At 38.2% G+C, this 21227-nt stretch overlaps 1 protein-coding gene across 1 annotated transcript in view; it reads left to right on the plus strand.

Annotated features, from left to right (window-relative positions):
* col8a2 (collagen, type VIII, alpha 2) overlaps nucleotides 1-21227 on the plus strand; it is a 129792-nt gene continuing 108565 nt past the window's right edge. Inside the window, exons 1-2 of the mRNA XM_089123237.1 lie at nucleotides 1-107; nucleotides 315-491. The gene's annotated coding sequence lies outside the window, so the exon portion shown is untranslated. The remainder of the gene's footprint in view (nucleotides 108-314; nucleotides 492-21227) is intronic.

Consider the following 21227-nt stretch of genomic DNA (forward strand, 5'->3'; position numbering starts at 1 on the left):
GAGACAACGAGCGCAACGCTGAAAGGCGAAATCTGCATGGAATATTTTAGCCCTCACTGCACGCGACCGTAGGCCTTTGTTAACCGCAAAATTTCACCAAACATCGGGTAAACCAGTGTGGTGCAGTGTCATCACCCTACTTAAAAGTTTCTTAGTGAATGTTGAAATGTGATGTTTTACGGTTGTCAAAATCAATATAGTCAATAATCACTATATCATACTCCACGTCCCGTGGTTGTTTTTCCCCAAAGCAATTTGACCGTCTATCTACCATTAATACCACTGGTGCTATTTTTTTATATCTAAATTTACAGTGCTGTGTGTCCATGAGAAATGCCACTGGCTTGAAATATGGACAAAATCCACCCATTTCCAGGACAGAGGGCCGCATCTTTCCTCTGGGATCTTGACTGGCAGCTGCACTAACAGCCCATGCCATGACACAGGAAAGGATGGGTGGAGTTCACTGAAGTCTTTCCTGTACTTAGGAAGTAAGTTAGCTTCCCTTGTCTGTCATTTCTTTGTTGCATAATTGTCTTTTTTTGCGTCTAAATAGGCCGTTGTATCTTAAAAACACAGATAATGTATTATTACAGTGTTTTATAAAATTGCGAGGTACTGTATGGGCAGTACCTGCAAAGAGCCTGTTTGTGGACAGATAGGGACTCAATTTCACTTGTGACAGACTGTGCCATGACCTTGTGTACTTAGTAAATATCAGCCTGTGGTAATTGATGGTAATTGTAGTTGGACTAAGAGACAGACATTTAACGGTCACTGGTCTGCAATAATTGCCTTCTTTACCCTAGGGCAAACAAAGCTGTCATACATAAGCAGTGCACAATGGTTATCAATGTCTTTGGCTGAAATTCAGGCGTATGTTACACTTGAGTTGTCCACATGGTCGCTGTTAAGATTTTTTTTTTTTTTTTTTTTTGAGAAAACTCAAAGATTTCCGAACTTGACTTTGTCCTTTTTACAAAAATAAAACATGCTGCTTTGAGTTCATGTGTTATTCCCAGATTGTCTAGCTCTGAAACATGTCTTTTAAGTAGATTGATGGGTCTCCCATAATCAATCATGGAAATTTTTCATTTTTTCTCCTTGTTTATTTCCTGCTACGTTAATGAAACAGCAAATACATTTTTTTTAACCCGACCAGACCTAAATCTTGATTACTGAACCACATGGATTGTATGAATTATTTATTTTTATTTTTGTCAATTTGAATCTGAATGCGAAGTTGATCTTGGCTAGAATGACCTCACTGCTCAAAGACAGAATGTCTGTGAAAAGTTACCACACTTGTTTCCATTTGGAAATTTTGAGTGTGACTTCTACAGCTATATGCTCAGTAAATATTAACTGCACCGGTAAGAACAAGATGGACATGGCAAAATAAGAGAGGGAATGTTTTGCCTTGCCATTTGCTTGGCAGTGGAAAGAGAAGGCAAGGAGCCGAGACCCTATCGGGGTCTAATTATGACTTGCAGATGAAGAGAAACCACAGGAAAGCCGTAGATGCATTCTCTCATTCCAGGGCTGCATTTGGCATATAATACTCAAAAAAACTGTGAATTAACCTTTCTGAGGCCATTTTCCTCCATTAAAATCTTTGTTTTCATTTTGTTGACTATTGCACTTGCATATTTTGATTTGAATAGGGTGATGAAAAAAGGAAAGAGGAAATATATTGGCAGTGGCTGGCGACCATCTTTCTCTACTAAATACGGGGCTGAAACTCTGTGTGTAGTGTAGTTGCACATGTTACGGAGGCCTGAGGGAGCCTTTGTAGCGATGCTGGGCAGAATGTGTGAAGTTACATAACCATGTTGGAAACAAGGTTTTGATATACTCCAACTGCTTTTCTCCAGAAAGCCCTACCTGGCACCATATTGCTGCAGTACCAATTGGAATCCAAAAATGGTCACATGTAATACCAATCAAACGTACAAACAGTTCTTAAATTTCTACATCTGATCATTTGAGGAATACTACTGTGTATCCCAAGAAAGATGATATTTTTGATGGTGAATAGGGAAATGTTTAACTCATTTCCTGTTATGAAATATAAGCTAGAGATTCTGTTGATTGATGGATGAAGTGTTTTGGTTCACCTCCTTTAGAAGTCTGAATTGATTGTTGAACATTATTCACATTTAACTTTATGTATTTAGCAGTCGCTTTCAAACTTTTATCCACTTACAATAGAGGCCTAATTGGCCTGGAATAAATTTTGCCTAAATATTCTCGTTGTATATATATATTAGGGTGCAGTTCTTTGTCGAAATGCAAGGTTTGGTATGGCATTCTGAATTTTATGTAAGTAACTCCATCTGTGAATGGTGTGTTTTTTGTTTTGTTTTGTTTTGTCATATTGCCGGGTGCAGTTAATAATGTCACATACTCATTCATATCATTTTGTAGACAGAGATGGTTCGATAGATCCAAAGATACATCCAAAGTGCAAAATTAATTGGTCACACCTGCTACTAGTTGTGATAAATTGAGAAAATTGACTTGCCATAAGTATATTATATTTTTACTTGCTTTTAGAAATTTGTTTAATTTTTTTTTTTTTAAAAAAATCTCTTTCATTTGATTCAGTCATGAGTATTCATTATTTTAGAGGCCAGCCGGCCTGATTTACTTGCCAAAGTGATTTTTCCAAAAAAATAAAAAATAAATAAATATATATATATATATATATATATATATATATTTTTTTTTTTAATGTTATTTTTCTTGCATGCCACAGTAGCTTTGTTTAATTAGCTTTGCATTTCTTTACATTGGACAGGAAAGGATAACAGACCCATCTTTCTAAACTGCTCAGTGTTTTTTTAGAACGCTAATTAATTAAAAGATGAGTAAAAACAGATAAAGTAATAGTCTTTTTGTGTTCATGTATATTTATGTTTATATCATGAGAAAGGAAGTGTGCAGGAAAACCCATTTGTGCTCAGAGTAAATATTAGCAGCTCATCCTGGGCCAGGAGTGCATTGTCGCCTCTCACTCTCTGACCTCAGTTCAGATAATGCTGCCAGTTTGAGGATGCATTTCCTTAACAGGATGCAGTCTACATCCTATTATTTACATGTATTATTTCAACCTAGTTTGTCTTTATGGCCCTTTGTCACTCTTAACATTTGGCTGACACAGATATGCATTTCCAAAATAGTTTTACAATCTACAGGTATGTAAACACAGAAGGAGCTAGTCTGTGTGCCACAGATATGCAGTGAATCTGTGAGTTGTAGACTATCGAAATGCACACATGTGAATATTAGGGGCAAGATTTACTGAGAGCTTGCGTCAGCACAAACCCTCTTTTGGTGTTAAAAAAATACGGTCAGGATTTACTAAAGACAGTGAAAAATTAGTGCTGGGCAGGTGTGGATAGTTATTTTTGCGGCTGACCTTATTGCATGTGCATTTGTAGGAGTTTCCCTTTCAGACGCAAAATTTATGGGAGGAGAGTATTTAAAGGAATCACGCAAGGTGATTTACTATGGTTTGCGTTTGTCAATTTACTGGTATTTGCGCCATTATTTAAAGGGGCACTTGGCAACTCCAGTTATTTCTTTGCTGATTTTCACTTTTTTCGCATGTTTTCTCATCAGCCCCCTCTACAGCTGTGCGGTGTATATTTTAAAATAAATAACAGTTAAATTAAAATTAAAAATTAAAATTAAATAACAGTTGCGGCACAGTTGCGGTTAAAATTTTATATGGTCGCATTTGTGCGAGTAGACACTCGCGCAACAGAACGGCGTTGTATCAGCTGCTGCAGTCCCTAACTTATGTTCAAAATGAACGAGTAGGCTACATCATGAATCCATTTTCCAAACTTTTTTGACTCCTGAATCACTACGGTACGCCTATAATAAGTGTTTATATTCGGACTATTTTATCCCGGGTCGATTCGGATGCGGAGTTGCCCAGTGCCTGCGTGACTCGCCATAGACATTTAATCGAGAGAAGTAGCTCTGGCTACAGTGTTCTTCCCCAAGACACGTGCAGTTTATTTATTGACGAACATAGACGTCACGCGCATTGCGAATTACGAAATTACGAATTCACAAATTAAGGCATATAAAAATGAAAATGTCTCACGAAACAGTGTGCCCCTTCCTACGTCTTTTCAGCGGTTAGATGAGAGTAATCGCTCGACTGAGGAAAAGGAAATTATTATAAAATGCAGAAGGTAAGGAGTGTGAGAATTCTGATTTTAACTATAAACTTTGATAGCGAAAAATCTGTATTAGCTTATTAATCTTTTAAAATGTAATGCATGCATTTGAATGTTTAATGTTTTTTAAAAAATAGAAAGATGATGCTGATAGATAGATAGATAGATAGATAGATAGATAGATAGATAGATAGATAGATAGATAGATAGATAGATAGATAGATAGATAGATAGATAGATAGATAGATAGATAGATAGATAGATAGATAGATAGATAGATAGCAAAAATGTCTTTGGCTGAAAAAACAACAAAAATGGTGCGACCAAATCATATGCTGGTGCGACCAACTGAGAAAGTTGGTAGCGCCAGTGCAACCAGTGTAAAAATTAGTCTGGAGCCCTGTTCCTCCAGTTTTTCAATTTGCGCTGGCCCTAAGATATGACAGCCACTGAAATTACTTCCAGACTTTTCTTTAATATTTCAACAATAAATAGTGACATATCAGTGACAAAACTCACTAAATGGTTTATTTCAATTTTATATCATTTATAAATTATATAAGTGTGTGTTCTTATATACTCTGTATATATATAGCAACAATTATTTTAATAATTTTATAGTATACATATTCATATTTAAAAAATATTCACATTATTTAAATATAACAAGTATGTAATAATAACAATGCGATGAAATAGAAGGCTGCAGGTTCAATATGAAAATGTATTGCTGATTTATTGGCAGTTCTTTAGCATGGTAAGGCCTTGACACTGTGTGGTTTCAGGCTCAGCTGCCACTTTCTGGTGCTAATTCAGCTTGAGAAAGATCTCCTTATCACATGGCTCCCCCATCTTAAATGTCAAGAAAAGGAGGAGCCGATTGGACTACTGATAGAACTAAGACACACTCTCCCTTTCACTTTCTCGCTTACTCCCTTCTCCTTCCTTACAGTAACCTAATGTGTGGCACCATTATATTTGCTTATCTTGGCTCTAAGCAGAGGAGTTTCTTCCTTGCACTCAACACAACACAAAGTGGGTGTGGATGGGGAAAAGGGGGAGCCATACCCTGGCCCCTGACTTCTATCAGGCCACCTCAGCGGCTAGGGTTACCTCTTTTCATTCTGGCCCGGATTTTTTCCCTCCCTTTTTCCACATGGTACCATGGAGACTCCAGCTTCCCTCTGTGAGGTGGCCTGCCCTGTCTAACTTGTCCTTGAGAAAACCGCATAGTTTCTGCATGCCTTCCACCAACAAAAGCCCCTCTACCCCATCCTACCCTTTTCTACTCACTTTATTCATTTTACTCTCATTCTGTCTCTTAATTTCTCTCTCACACACACCAATAATGCATTGTGATTTGATTTTTGGCTTCCAAAAGCTCACTTTTGCAAGTGTGCAAACTTGTCAGAGATCATTCACAGTGGTTGTAGCCTTTAATACAAATATTTCTAGTGCAATTTCAACACGGAATTCAAATTGTGAATTCTTTGTTGAGAGAGCCAAAATTTCAGTTTAATAAATACACTGTTATTTAGCGTTTAGAGAAGACCCAAAAGCTTAAACTCATTAGACACTGAGTCTCTGACTAACAGTTGATGTATAAAATGTCATATAAAAGCAAATGATTGTGAAAATGAGGGGATAAAGAATGGATTGCACAAAGCCCCTGTTCGCAGATGTAAACAATTTAGGGGTGAAAAAAACCAATGAAAAAGAATTTTTCAGGCATGCCTGTACATTCAAATGTTGAAAGCAGGATCTGTGAAAGGGATCATCCAATTAATTAGCATGTGGTATTAGATGTCAAACATGTGGAAAACACACTGTACATGTCTCCCACGAGTCGCATATGAACACAATTACCGCTGCGACTGTGTAAACAGTATTGCTCTTATGAATGAAAATATCTTCAGTGTGACGTGGAAAACAAAAATCGACACACTTGCTGGAACACATACATGGAGACACTCTTCCAGATGTTCACTCCAGAGAGTATGGACTGATTTTACTGAAACATGAATGCTGCGGCTTGTAAAACAGGCCTCTCCTTTCATTAGCTGCAGAATATCTGCACTTTGCTGATTTTTTTTATTATAGGCAGTGCAGTTTTCATTTGAAGGTTATAAAAAAATATGCATTTGTGATATACTGCAAATACACCCATCAACTGTTAGGAGTTAGCAAAAAAAAAAAAAACATCTAAAAGGAAAACAGTACTTTATAACAAGGATGCATTACATTAATTAAGTGTGCACCAATTTATCAGTCACTGATGTACAGTAGATTGGCCGATGTTCGTCTTAATCCTGATCCTGCCTAAACTAAATACCAAAATGCACATAGGTAGGGTAAATTACTGGCAAGTGTAAGCATTTGTGACTTCAACAATTCATACAAGGCTATAATTCAGATAATTTTGCTATTTTGTTTTTAAAAATATAATTATTGCCTGTATATATAAACTGCAAGGTGGCAGTTTTCAAAAGTCATTCGGATAATTCTTCTACTGTCCTTCGCTGTTGATGGAGTGGACAGACATGTGACATTAAAAATGAATTAAACCATGAATGTGACCCATGCTGGCAAAATGAGCCCGAATGCTAATTATGAGTATAGGCAAAACATTTGAAATATGTCCATTTTGGTTGAATTTGAGGTTTTCAAAAAAATGAGTTGTTATCCCAATGCTCCAAATTGTATTAATTTACCTTCTAAATCTTTCCTTTGATTTAATAATCCATGAAAATTAGTTTTTTATGCTTGCCTTTCGCCTCTCGTATTGTTTAGTATTGTTGTAAAGCGCGGCATTCCAACTTTGTGAATATTCATAGCAAATTCTTGATGACCAACAAAATGTGATTTTCAAACTCATGCTGTTGTTAAAAAAAAAAAAAAAACGATCTACTCACACATATCTGATGCATGCGATTAAAGACCTCTCTCAAACATTGTGATACCGATATACATACACAGAATTACAGTATTATTATCTGTCTGTCTGTATTAAATATATGTCTTGGTTTGTATTCAAGCAAACATTATCTGTTAGTGTTAATGAAGTCTTAAATGAACGTTTGGTTAACTTTTGGGGAAAATATCTGATGACATTTATATTAGATTAATAAATATATATATATATATATATATATATATATATATATATATATATATATATATATACTATTGAAATGGGGTTTGACTTGCCTTGGTGTGTGCCAAATTTGGTGTTATTACCAGGGATTATATGGTATGATTGCCAGATTATTATGTTTCAAAATTTTTCTCAAAACTTACTGACTTTGCTGACTCAACTTCAAATAGGTACAATAGGACATTTTTTGTCTTATTCCAACAAATCAGACATAATTTTGAAGGTTTTATAATAGCAATAACTTATTTTTGAAATGTTGCTCATTGTGACTCATTTCTACTGCCAGCATGGGTTACAAATATTACTTGATGTAACATCATTCATGGCAGTCAGATGGTGTGGAGCGATAGGAGAAAGTTTATTCAAATCAAAATTGACAATTCTTATTTTTTTCTGAATATTGCAGTGATAAATTCTTTATTAAAAAAAAATAGATGCTCCCTCATAATCTTTAATTGAAATAACTTCCCCTCCGTCTTCTCTGACACGTCTCTGACACGTTTACTGGTGTGAGGGCGGGACAACCTGTCACTCACATGAGATCGACCAATAGCAAACCACAACCATTCAATCAATTCCTGATGGACATAATCAAGTCCTTTATTTTATTTTTGTTCATGAAGCCATTTCACTCGGATATACCTCACAATAGGGAAGAAAGGACTATCGTTTAATGCTGACAAAAGAGCGCCAAAAGACATTTATTGTTTGAATTTCAAATTTGACAGAATTTGAAAGCTTAGATGTTTCTTAAAAAGAACATAAAACACAAAACAGTATGTTTTTTTAATTATCGGTATTCTCCACAATTGGCTCATTGCGACTTCTGGTAGAGCGTGTCGCTTTTGAACAATGTCTGTTACTGTCAAATTGTGAAATTTATCCTAGCTGTAACTGAAATTAGAGCTGGGTGGAAATGTCATTAATGTCTTCTCTTTTCATTTAAACCTCATTAGAATATGGGAAGAAAAAATCTATTTGACCACAGACCCACAGATCCACATTGGAGTGTTTTCAAAAGCAGTTCCCTGCACTGTAATTAAAATCAAGCCATGCAGTCACCAAGGCACTAGTGGATTTTTTTTACCATGCTCTGGGGCCAGCTTCATACTTAACATGTCTTAGTTTTATTTCACAATTCATTCCATGTTGTGTGAGCTGTAAAGCAAGTTAGACAGTGGAAAAGTTACATTCCTTCAGTCTTTGGTAATGCAGGTATTTCATGTAAATCCTAGTGTGTACATCTAGATATATATTGAGGATAAGTCTATGTGACCTTACGCCATTCATTTAGATATACCAGTGGTCTCCCCGTCTGAAAATGCACTTAAAGTGTACCAAAAAGGCACAGTTTAAACTTCCATGATTTAAAGCTCAATACATCAAATTGTCAGTGAATGTGTCCACCAGAGAAAGCATATTGTTGATATATCGTCCATTTATTACTTAGTGGCCTGTGAGTATAGTTTGGCTATTGTTGAACATTCATTATAAACATTATTTTGATTTCGCAGAGGACTGTTGCCTCAGGATTAAGCATGTGGATATAATAAACATTTGATGTAATGAATAACATTACAATGTCTTCTGTGTAAGAAAGAACTTAATGTAATGACATGACACATTGACTGTGAAGTTGTGGTGGGTTCGACAGCAAAAACATATTAAGCGTAGAGTTTTCTTCTCATCTAATCTTCATTTGTGGAGATGTATTACCCATTCCCAATTACACACTTGGAAAACGAGCCAAATACATCTGCTGGAAAGTTCTGTCTTTGTTTTCATGTTTTCTTTTTCTCCCCTTTTGATTTGTATTACTGTATATAGTAAGGAGCACAATAATTATAAGAAACAGACTATTCATTTGTGGGGAAAAATGGATTTAGTAACTTACATAGACAGTGTAAGCTTGAACATTAACCATAGGATGACAATAGGTCACTGCTGTTGGATTGATGACCGTAATTGGTGGACTCCTATTGATGCTTTTATTCACGAAAAGGCATGTGTCTGGCTTGCGGTCCTAAAATACAACCCCTACCTGAATTCATTCACTCAGCCTATGGTGTGCCTGACTCCGATCAGCCCATGAGAAAACCAGAGCTGTAATTTTAGGAGAGAGTTTAGAGTTATGTGTCTGCTTCCTTCTCAACTGGAAGCTATGAAATTCTGTAAGGTCGGAAATCAGAATGCAAAAGAGCTTCCTCTAGTTTTAGGGGGTTTAGGGGTAATCGCATTTGTCTAAAATGATCCACTGGGCAACTGCTGAGGATGGGATTGTAAATAACCTGTTATAATTTGCCAAATAATGATTGTGGAGGAACTGCAGCCAGCAAAATCATTTTGTAGACTTAAGCAGGGCTGGGTTTTTGGATAACTATAAGCACTAGATTATTTGATCAAATTAAGTCTATTTATCATTCTTTCATCAGGGGACATATTATAAAAATAAATAATTTATTTGCCGCAAAACATTCATTCTGAAAAATGAGGCTAATTACTTTCATGTTAAGCTTCTTTCCTAATATTTTTAGGAATTTGGTGCCAAAATATATATTTGATTGATTAGGTGGCTCATTGGTCTGAGGCTTAGCATGAACAATTGTATTTAATTTATAAACTTAATAATGATAATTTATTATTATTATCATTATTATTAGTTTTGATGATGATGATTATGATTATGAAAATTATGTCATCATCTACTGTAAGGCACTTTCACACCAAAAATGATAACTGTGTTAGCATCCACATCAACAGTCGATGATATTCTGTTTATTATAAGCACTGCAGTTATGTCACATAACTGTCACAGTTTGTCACAGTGTCCCTTTTTAAAGTTGTCTGGATTCTAATTGACTGTCAGTTTTTATTGTTTGTTGGCTAAAAAAATATTTCTGAAAGTGAATCCATCCAATTATATCATTCCCCTGTGTCATTGTTAAAGTTTAGTTAAAATTTTAATGGCCTAGTTCTTTTTTTTTTTTTTTTGTGTTTTTTTTTTTTGTCAAGCCCTGGAAAGATTTGTAAAATTTTATAGTTATAATTATCATTATAGTTAATGTACTTGATGTGTATTGTACTTCTACTCTGAAATAAATTCTTTGGAAGAATGTTTGTAACCAAACAGTTTTGGTGACCATTGACTTCCATTATGGACAAAAATATAAATATAAATATATTAATATACAAAATATCTTCTTTTATGTTCTACAGAACAAAGTACAGATTTGGAATGATTGGAGGGGTGTGTAAATTATGACTTAATATAAAATTAATAATAATATCCCATAATATTTTTTAAAAAAGGACTTTTCAGGGCTTATTGAGTAGTGTCTTGGAACTGATTCTTGCTATTGTAATAAATAGTGGCAAGTGGCTTGAATATCTAAGTATGAAGTATTAATATATCAGGTCTTTTGACACATTGAAATCAAAATGGGTCTGTGAGGACCATTTGTAAATCAACACTTGTGCAAAAAAATGTGTTACTGTATAGTGATATCAAGACCCCAGATAAATTTAGAGCATTTTCTGCAGTATAGATCACATTTATACATGGAAACTAAATTTATGCCACTCTATTGCTTCATGAGAGGCCCGATAGTTGACAATCCGTCATACACCTCTGTTCTATCAGTGAGGTACGTGCCAGTAAAACCATTTCCCCCTTTTTGTTCATTCTGCACATGTGGACAACAGATGAACATTGTTCAGTGTCTGCTGCAGCGGAACCACTAGAAAGACAGATTAGATGTATGTGTGCATCTCTGTTCCATAAAAAAAAAAAAATCTGCTAACCCCTCCTTGCATTATAACCCCCACAATTCCTTGAGCTAATATTTTATCAGGTAACCAAACACAACAGAGCCAGCCAGGCCAGACAACTTTGCAGACAGCTCCCTCTTATTTTTAGCAGGGCTGAAAGATGGGCCAGCAGACACAGATGATCATTCAGTGAAATGTAGGACTCCCAGTGCTGCTGTGGAGAGCTCTGTGGACGCTCAGTATGTCATGAAGGGAAACAGAAGACTGAGATGATGCAATGTGAGATGTTCTTCTTGATGTCCAAAGGTCACACTGTAAAGAATGAGGTGTTCCTTGAGCTTAAAAAATGAAGGCAACAGTTGGCAAGACTTTGTGGAGTTGAATTCATCTACTTTAAGGACATTTCTTGATGAAAGTTCGGCTGAATTGAAAGATGTATCAACTTAAGAAGAGTTTTATGCAAATTTCTCTCTTTATTTGCATGGTTTTGAGTTGTTGGATATTATTATTTGTCACAGAGTCACTCACACCATCCACTCAGCCATCTGCACCAGATTTTCCCACTCGTTCATCATCACCGGAATTCTAATCACCTGCACCTGTTTACCCTCATCAGCCTCAACGTATCAAGCCTGCACTCCCTCCAGTTCATTGTCTGGTCTCGTCATAAGTTACTCAGACTATTCTTGCTCTCACCAGAAATCGTCAGCATTCCCGTACCTGATCTTCTTCCTCATCTCCGTCTTCTACAGTAGTCGCAGTCTTCGGATCCTCATAACCTCCCGTTGTCTTCGTTCCTCGATCTACATCATCCTCAACCTTACTTCCTTCATCTTCATTTGTGTTGCAGTCATCCAAGTCCTACATGTCATCAAGTAATACCATCCTTCACCTGTTCTGTTTTTCCCCCCTGCTCTGTCAATAAACTTTATGTTACATCCACCATCTGTTCCCTTCTGTGTTGTGACAGAAGACTCACTATGCAGCACGGATTACCAGATTCTGAACTCACGAACCATCAAGTTTGGTTATCCCCTTCCTCTGGTCCCAGCAGCATTGGAACAGCTATGTGGGACTCGCATTTTCTCAAAACTTGATCTTCGAAGTGCCTATAACTTGATCCGCATCTGCATCGGAGATGAGTGGTAGACCATCTTGGTGACCCCCTCAGGGCACTATGAATGTCAGGTCATGCCATATGGGCTGTCCAACTCACCTGCCGTCTTCCAAAACTACATGAACAAGGTATTTAGAGACTTCCTCAACCAGTTCGTCATCATCTACATAGACAATATTCTGATTTACTCGGAACATCATCAACATGTAAAACAAGTTTTCCAGTGTCTTCAGGATAACCAACTCCACCTCAAATTAGAGAAATGCGAGTTCCACACTTCCTGGGGTACATCATTGACCAACATGACATCCAAATGGACCAATGGGAGGTGGAATCCATCCTGAACTGGCCACAACCCACCACCATTAAAGAGTTGCAAAGATTCCTTGGATTCTTCCTTCTTTTTTTACCATTGTTTCATCAAGAATTACAGCTTAATCAGTTCCCCTCTCACCTCTCTCCATTTATCTCTGCTCCAGTCCTTCGCTATCAGAACCCTGAACTACCGTTTGTCGTAGAGGTCGATGCATCCACCATTATCCCCTATGCTTCCATCCATGTGCTTTCTACTCTAAGATGCTGTCCCCGGTGGAGCAGAATTACAATATTGGGAATCGTGAGCTCCTCACTATAAAGCTTACTCTAGAAGAATGGAGACATTTACTGAAGGGAGCAACTCACCACAGAAATCTTGAGTATTTAAGAGAAGCTAAATGACTCAGCCCTCGTCAAGCCAGATGGGCTCTATTTTTCACGAGATTCGACTTTTGTAGTCACCTTCTGACCTGGAAGCAAAAATTGTAAGGCAGACGCACTCTCTCTTCTTCATCATCCGGATCCTGAGCCCGCAACACCTGAATCCATTGTCCCTCCAGCCATGATTGTCAGCCCAATCCAATGGGCACTCCATGACCAAATCCATCAAGCCACTTGGACCGAACCTGCTCTACCGGGAGGTCCTGAGGGACGTATCTTTATACCATCGACCTGTCGCCTGTCCCTCATGGCTCACACCTCTCCGGTGTCTAAAGGTAAACTCACACCATTACCCATACCCAACCGTCCCTGGTCCCATCTGGGGATCGATTTTTATGACCGACCTTCCATCTTCAAAATCTCATATCTGCATCTTCGTCATAGAATCAGAATCAGAAAGACTTTTTTGCCAAGTGTGAAGTGTGTAAAAAAAATATCTACATTTAAATATCACCTGAGTTTAAGATATTGCACTAAACCGTGGGAGTATTGCACTTAAGGCATAGGCCTATGCCTTGGGAAGTGTTTTAACTGTTCAGGAGGGAAATGGACTGTGGGAAGATACTGTTTCTGTGCCGAGATGTTTTTGTGGCCAGTGATCTAAGTCGCCGTCTTGACAGTAACAGGTGGTGTCCAGGGTGAGTGGAGTCTGTGATGATTTTACCTGCTCTCTTCCTCACTCTGGAAAAGTACAGGTCCTGGTGGGCTGGCAGGGGGGCATGAATAATCCTCTCCGCAGTCCGGACTGTCCGTTGCAGTCTCCTGATGTCTGATTTGGTAGCAGAACCAAATCAGACAGTGATGGATGCGCATAGAACAGACTCAATGATGGCTGAGTAGAACTGAATCATCAGTTCCTGTGGCAGGTTGAACTTCCTCTGCTGGCGAAGGAAGTACTGTCTCTGCTGGGCCTTTTTCACAATGGAGTCAATGTGATTATTCCACTTCAGGTCCTGAGAGATGGTAGTGCCTAGGAACCTGAATGACTCCACTGCTTCCAGAGTGCTGTTCATGATGGTGAGTGGGGGGAGTGCTGGGCTGTTCCTCCTGAAATCCACTATCATCTCCACTGTTTTGAGCGTGTTCAGCTCAAGGTTGTTAAAACTGCACCAGAGCCGTTCAACCCCCAGTCTGTAAGCAGACTCGTCACCTTTTCGGATGAGACCGATGACAGTGGTGTCGTCGGCAAATTTCAGGAGCTTGACAGAGGGGTCTTTAGAAGTGCAGTTGTTAATGTACAGGGAGAAGAGCAGTGGGGAGAGAATGCACTCTTGGGGGGCGCCATTGCTGGGGTGAGAGTCCTGGATGTGAGTTTCCCCAGTCTCACTCGCTGCTGCCGGTCCATCAGGAAGCTGGAGATCTACTGACAAATCAAGGGTGGCATGGAGAGCTGGGTCAGTTTGGCTGTGAGAAGATCAGGCATGATGGTATTGAAGGCCGAACTGAAGTCCACTAAAAGGATCCTTGCATAAGTCCCAGGTCTGTCGAAATGTTGCAGGATATAATGCAGCCCCATGTTGACTGCATCCTCCACAGACCTGTTTGCTCTGTAAGCAAACTGAAAGGGATCTAGCAGGGGTCCAGAGATGTCCTTCAGGTGGGCCAACACCAGTCTTTCAAACGACTTCATGTGGGCCAACACCAGTCTTTCGAACGACTTCATGACCACAGATGTGAGAGCGACAGGTCTGTAGTCATTAAGTTGACCGGTCTCTAAATCCTGCAAGCTCATCCCCCTAAAAGGACTTCCTACCGCCTTCGAGGCAGCAGATACATTATTTCAACACATCTTTCGTCACTTTAGTCTCCCAGAAGATATCATCTCCGACGGATGTCCTCAGTTTATCTCCTGTGTCTGGCAAGACTTTTTCAAACTTCTTGGTATCACCATCAGTCTAACTAATTCATTTCCTTCTGTATGTGCCTCTGACGGGAGTTCACGTAGTGTAACATCGCAGCGTTTCTGTGTTGTATGTCACACGTAGGCTTACTATTGGCCGACATTGGTCCTGTGTGTGATGCGTGTGAAGTACAATACAGAAGTGCACGACTACATGAACTCACGTCAGAGGCCTACACAAAAGGAAATTAATAGGTGAATAAAGTCGTTATTTTTGTTTGTTTTTCGTACAACTAAGTATTCTCGTCGCTTGATAAACTTAATATTGAGCCACTGTAGTCACTTGGACTATTTTAACGATGTCTTTAATAAGTTTGTGGACCGACAATTTTCAATCCCTTAGAAGCCTATGGAGGAGAAATAGCTCTCAGATTTTCTCACAAATATCGTAATTTGTGTTCCGATGATAAACGGATAAAATCTTACAGGGTTGGAACAACATGAGGGTGTGTAATTGCTGACAGAATTTCATTTTTGGGTGAACTATCCCTTTAATGTCAATTTCGAACGATTTAATGCATCTTTGGATGAATAAAAGTTAATTTCTTTTAAAAGAAAAGTCTAACTTTTTTGAACGGTAGTGGATGAGAACGCTACTCACAGACATGTTGTCTTTGTTTGAATTTAGGCTAATTTGAACTAAAACATTGAGCATTCATTGAACTCAGCTGCAAGTTCTGTTGGTTTGATGTAATCAGATTATAATATGATGCATTTCTTGTGTTAAGTATTGGAAGTAATAATAATAATAAACAAGTCTTTGGTTACTTTTTTCAGCGTTATTTATTTAATCTAAGAATCGTTTCCCCCAGACATTGCTATTCATAAATCTCAAGTTTTATTTATACATTCAATTATTTATTTAGTCTTTTTCTGTAGAACATAGACATTTTGATTGTGAGCATGTGTTTTTCCAGATTTATGTGACATCATTATCTCTGATTCTCTAATCTAATTTGCCACAACAACATCACAGTTAAACAAGTTGCAAGTCTGAAAATGTGTGTTGTTTGGTCTGAAATACAAAACAGTCCTTGGAATGGTGCAGATTCCCTGAAATGTTTTCTGAACTCACAGTGAAGTCTACATGATTAAATGGTTTTAAATGTTGCATGTTGGAATGTTGGTGACTTTTTCCACATTATCAAAATTAGTTTTGTGCAAAAATGCTGACTTTAGAGACCTCACTCAGCTCCTACAATATTCTCTTTTAATTTTTCAAGATTATTGCTTTATGATTTCAATGGCAGTTGTTGTATCATGGGTTATTCTAGATTTCACTCCAGCTAAATGGGACCAGCATGGTTCCGAATCCTGAGATTTTATGTACCTGGATTTACGGGGGAAGTAAATATACTCACTGCTGACCATTATAGGTCAATGGCACCAAATTGACCCATGGGACGGGGGAACATAACAAAAACATGTTTATGCATCTAAGAGAGGGGCCCATTCTAACCAGCCCTACCAGATATGGGATTTCAAACAAGCCTGCATACCAGTTTAAATACCTCATGTCATGCATGTGCCATGCATGCTATAGACAGGCAGGCTCCTGAACATGGAAATGAAACAGAAAGAACCATTCAAATCAAACTACAAAGCCTGCGATATAAATCAAAGTCCTCTTTGGATGTTGTGTGTTTTATTCAAAGGCATCATTCTCAGTTTTTATGGCAGCTTATTGAAGGGTAACCATGGGAGCAGACATTAAACATGTATGTTTTAGTCTGAGGCCTCCGAGTCTGTCATCATCAAGTGACGGCCTTTGCTTTGATTTCCTGTGCTAGTCCCATGCTTCATGGCGCATGCATGCGCGATGATTTATTTAGAGGTCAGCTGCACCTATAAAAGATGAGTGACATGTGAGAGCATTGTTAGCTGGGACCACAAGCCTCTGGCTTCATACTCAGTCGAATGTTTAAAAAAATATATTTTACAGACTTTAAGAGGAAAAAGAGAAAAGGCGATGGTTTTGATGTGTTGATGATTGTCATATAGCCGCAGGATATGGGAGAAATTTTTTTAAATAAATTTCAGCTGACGCCGTTTCGAAGTAGGAAAGTCACGAAAGCCTGTTGAATGGTCATTTATTTTCATCGTGGATTGTTTAGAGTCGGATAAAAATGATAACACTTCCTCTGTTGTTTATGAGTTGCAGATCTTTGCTTTACTTTAAAGTTCTTCAACTTTCTTCCTTTCTTGATAAATGTATGCAAGATTCATGGAATGGGTCGTCATCTCAACACGTTAGCTACAAATCAAGATAATCAATCAGAGCTCAGTTATACAACCTCGTGAATGATTCTCAGCTTGTCCTGCTGTCTTCCACATGTGCATTATGGGTAGGATGCATTATTTGCTTAGTTTTTAACACTTTGATGAGGGGGGCTTTTTCTCAAACCCCAAATGATTCACATGTGCCCAGGGCTCTTGCTTAAATGAACACTTTCTGCTGCAGGGCCGATGCAGAATGATTTCCTCAGATTGTGTTTAGGCCCTCTAGGGGCAGGAAACAGGAAATGGAGGTCGGCAGTATGGTGTTAAAGCATGGCTCTGACAATAACGCTTAGTGACACTTGGCAGGACTTTGAGTGCAGCCGTTAATGTGTCTTTTCCGCATGGTATTTGTCTTCTTACAGACGGACGGTTGATTTAGTGCACAGAGATGTTGACCGATAAGAGCTGGGCAGAGAAGACTCGTAAAGTATTACTCCCATCACAGACTGGCTTTGACGTTTGCTTAAACGCTGCTCACCCTGAAATGTACACCAGTCTCACGTGCACTTGTACTGCTATGAAGTAAGTAAAAGAAAGTATCCCAAACTCCCAAATATTTCTCTACTAGCCAAACACCATTAAGCTTATTTACCTGAATTTTGCCTCAAGAACCGCTGACTCAATTACTTAATTTCCTCTTAAAATATGATAATAGTCAACCTGAAACTTCAAAAAGTTGTCTGAGGGTGTCTGTTCTTCTGAACTAATAAATATGTTAAGCAATTGCAGTCATTTTCCATGTAGTTTTCTTCTTTATTTGATGTAGGTAGTAGTGCAGCACATAACAAAACTCATGGTTTAGAATGATCATATTACGGGTTTTTGAGTCACGGATCGGATCATTTTTTTAATCCGCAAAAAGTTTAAGCATTATTAAATTACATGAAAATAATACAACACAGATCAGTAATATTGTTGAATATTAAATGTCCCCAACTAAGCAAGCCAAAAGCCAAGGCAACAGTGACAAGGAACCAAAACTCCATCAGGTGACAGAATGGAGGAAAAAACCTTGGCTCAGTAAAAAATAAATAAAGAAAGAAATAGTATATATTTATATACACTATTTACAAGCATAGATAAATACAACATAACAAAGTTACAAATAAAGTAAGGTCTTATGCATATTCAAGTACAGAAATGTACAATTAAATGTAAAATAACTCTGCGTTCACTGTATTGCCTACATTTTAAAACACATTAATCTTTGTTAAAGCTGTGTTTTGTGTTTTGATGAACATTAATGACGGACAGCAGCAGGAATTTATAGGCAACTGTACTGTACTTTACTGTAGGTCCAAATGCACGGCTTCATTAATGATACACATCCGATTTCTCTCTCAACTATTTACTTTCATTTCAGACATATTGAGAATATTCAGAATATTTGCCAAAACTGGTATTTTGACATATTTTTGTGTGATTGTGTCCGTTCTGATCAATCAATTCTGAAATGTGCTTCAGGTGTGTGTAGCTGTGTGCACAGAGAACAGTGAGCTAGACTAGAGAATTGAGTTATCTTTCGCCTCTTCTTGCGCTGGGATTGTTTAAAATCACTTGGATGTGTAAATTTTAAGACCTAATGCTGGATAAAATAGACTCACAGACGTGTTTTCTTTCTTAATGTTCACTTAAAGGGATAGTTCATCCATAAAAAAAACCTACTCCCCCTCAAGCTGTTCCAGTGATACATTGTAGTTTATATAGATTTTATGGGGCAGTGCTTAGAAATGGAGACAAAGCTTACAATAAATGTGTTATTTCTGACACACTATTTTACCTACAATAATCAAAAATGATGCTTCTGCCTGCACATATTGTTCACTGAAATAATTAAATGTCTTTTTTTTATAGATATTTGGTTAAAATATTGGCTTTTACGGTTGATAGCTGGAGTCAATCTTCTGTAAACAAACACAAAGTCATGTACTGAGAAAACAAACCAGCTTGTTAGCAAATAGCAATCATTAGTTAGCCAAATAGACGCGTATAAGAGAGGGATGCCAGAGTGTCTCTCGTCCATTCCACTTGTAGGAATTCTCTGCCGCAGAGGTCAGTGATTCAGTGTTTGTTCTGTGTGACACTGTGGTAGAACAGTGTTTTCAAACAGACCAACAGATGACTTAACTATTCAAAATATGTGTCCAAAATGCATTTGAGTTTAAGATTTATTGTGTCTCCTTTCATCAATAATTATCTGTTTATTATTTCTACAGCTGTGGTTATTATCTGGGACATTCCAAGGCATTTCTTCCCCCACGCTTTCTAATATTTGTAAATGTTGATAAATTAATATGACGATGAGGTTAAGGAAGCTCAGTATTCAGTGTAATTCATGAATTTTATCCTGTTCCACCCCAGGCCTGTTCCCATCATAAAAGAATGGCCGGAAGAGGTGCCTGGATGAGGAACGGCTTTTTGAAGGAGGGGGGAGAAGACCAGCAGTAATGCTGAAACTCTATAATTGATGGTGTTTGATTTCCACTGTAATTAGCATTCCTTTGGATATTTGAATTTCCAACCTGGGCCTATCTTATATCCATGCTGCATTCCAAAAAATGGCTGGCTGACTTACAGGTCCTCTAAACTGCCCATGAATTGAATTTTGGAGTCTACTGCATTTAGCCTAACAGGCACATTGTTCTCACACTCAACACCGTATGACTTTCTTTCTACTGTGAAACACTTAATCAAAATGTCCAAGATGTTCTCTTCCAATAAAAAGAAATTGGACCAGAATACATAAAACTTTAAAGAACAAAAATAATTTTTGAAGAAACAAAAGTATTCATACCCATGCTCTATTGAGAATGAGGAGTTGACGTCATTTTACAGTGCTCCTCCCCTTTCCGCCATGTTGGTAGGATTCCCACGACAAAACAGTATTGATTACGTGTGTTTTTAGCTCGGTAGTAGAGGAGTTTCTCGCAATACCGCACTGTTTTACCATGCCTGGAAGTAACTGCTGCGTTAAAAACCCTGGTAACCGATAGGGTCACCTACCATCATGGCCGACCGGCTCAGACCCCGCCCAAATAGGCACGTGACTCCTCATTCTCAATAGACCTTATGTAGCCCCACCCCTTTTCAGCGCTACGCTCGTTGTCTTTTGTCTTCCTTTCTGTATTTTCACGGTGATCTTGCCTTTTTATGCATTAACAGCGTGTTTTAAAATCTCCCCGGACTGACATTTGTTGAGACATCTGCTTTAAACATTATAATCCTCATGATAACTTTCGTTAACTTTACATTAAGTAAATCCACTTCAAAAGCTAATTACTATTATAAAAACTGAAGTTCAAAGACAATATTCTAAAGATGGCGGCGCCCTCGTTTCTCTGGTGCATAAGGTATTCCTAGATGTCCAAAGCCATACGGTTGCTTTATGTGAGCAACAGACTGAAATTCAAGTCTATAAATCATATATTAAATAACTCAACAACAGTGATCACCATTCACTTTCATTGTATGGAAAAGAGCGCTACACAAAAAAACTGCAGGGTTGTTTTAACCCAAATTTGGGTAAAAAATGGACAAACCCAACTGCTGGGTTAAAATTTTAACCCAACAGCTGGTTATGTCTAGCCTGGCTAACGCCAGACCACGTATCATTGACAATGAAATGTGGTCTGGAAACCATGTTCATTTTCACGTATTTGAGGCGTGGTTTACGAAAGCCCAGAGCCGTATTATTAGCCGCGTTTCCACTGCCGGGCCAGGGCCGGGCCGTGCTAGTGCGTGCCAGGGCCAGTCGCGTTTCCACTGTCACTTCCGGGGCTTGATCGGGGCTTCCTCAGGGCCAACGGCCAGGATTTCTGGCCCGTCGAATACCTTGGGCCAGAGGGGGCCAGCTCGGGCTAGAGGCGTGCTCAAGGTAAAAGGCGGAGTTTATCGGTGTTATGGAACGTTATGATCTGAAGCAAGATGCACATAGGGGTGTCCATGTTTAACCGATTAACCGTTTAAAATTGCATAACATTTTAATTTGAACTAGGCCTATGCCAAATGCTGCGCAAAAATATATAGGCTATATATAGGCTACATATCGACGAATTTTCA

The sequence above is a fragment of the Pimephales promelas genome, chromosome 18 (genome assembly GCF_988280905.1).
Source record: "Pimephales promelas chromosome 18, fPimPro1.hap1.1, whole genome shotgun sequence".
Taxonomy (NCBI): Eukaryota; Metazoa; Chordata; class Actinopteri; order Cypriniformes; family Leuciscidae; genus Pimephales; species Pimephales promelas.